The sequence below is a fragment of the Stylophora pistillata genome, chromosome 11, assembly GCF_964205215.1.
Source record: "Stylophora pistillata chromosome 11, jaStyPist1.2, whole genome shotgun sequence".
Classification (NCBI taxonomy): Eukaryota; Metazoa; Cnidaria; class Anthozoa; order Scleractinia; family Pocilloporidae; genus Stylophora; species Stylophora pistillata.
In genome coordinates, this window is record NC_142529.1 from 17,481,868 (window position 1) to 17,483,104 (window position 1,237).

A 1,237-nucleotide genomic window follows, 5' to 3' on the forward strand; every position below is an offset into this window, starting at 1 on the left:
GGGTCAGAAGGGAAAAAAAAAAACAAACAAAAAAAAAGAAAAAAAAAAACCGCCTTGCCGAAAACCCATAATTTCTCAAGACAAAATTCCAATCCCGTCCACCAGCGGATGTGGTGTTCTAATTGGTTGAGTTGCTGTTAAAAGAACAATAAGATTTTATTTGACGGTCAGAGTTGGTCACGTAAAAAATATGGCGCGCATTGAGAGGGTTGTCTTTTCTAAACTCGAGATAGAGGAAAAAAACGGTTGTTTTGAAGCCACAACAGGAACCGTTAACCAGCTGTGATAACTTTACTTAGGAGAAAAGATGTCCTAGTAGTTTTACTTGCAGGCTTTGGAAAAAGCCTGATTTTCTCCGTGTTTTTATTGTCAATGCGAGACTGAACAGATCAGTTTCATTGTTGGTCATTTCGCCACTGAACTGTACTATTGCCGACCAAATTGCACAAGAATATGGTGTTTACATAGCAGCACTATCCATTTTTGAATGCTGCGTTTGCTACAGTTTTCCAATTCTCTTTGGAGATATTTTAAGTATATGATTCTTCAGAGGAAAATATAGCGGCTTCCCGCATTTCGATTGGAAAACAACTACGACTGTAGCCTTGGTGACTGCCGGCTCTTTGACAAGTTCTCTTACGTCAAGATGCGCTGAAATCGAGGCCTCGCTTTCCTTTTCGCCCGAAATCGATTGATCTCACATGCGCGGTTGACCGCCATCGTTGTAAATTTTAGGCTTGTCTTCGACCACTCAAGTAATTTAAAAAAACCTGATATGTGCCTCTTAAAAAGCGGCCACTTGGCTTGCAAATTCTGTATGATAACTCAGATAAATCCTTAAACTGATAATAAGGTTCAGTACATAGGACTATAAAGTTTTGGTCGTTAAGGATTGTGCGCGATTCTATCATATGACCAGAAGGCAGAGATCCGATGAGATAGCACGGCGCTTGCGCAAGTTGTTGCACGATTTGCGCTTGACGCGGTTCGTCATACAAACTCTTGGAGCTTGTTTTCTCTACGCTAAAAACGTTTTCGACACGAATTACTAGAGAGGTTAACGTAGTTAGCCTTAGTTGGAGTCCAGCTTAGGCCCTAACGTAGTTGGTTGCCAATAATTCAGAGTGATTATGTTCGATCAAGAAGACAACACAACTGACGAGCGCACCCCTAAAACTTCAACGGACATTGGCGCCCAGAATATGCCTTCAGCTAACGCTTTCGCGGATATGTTCGC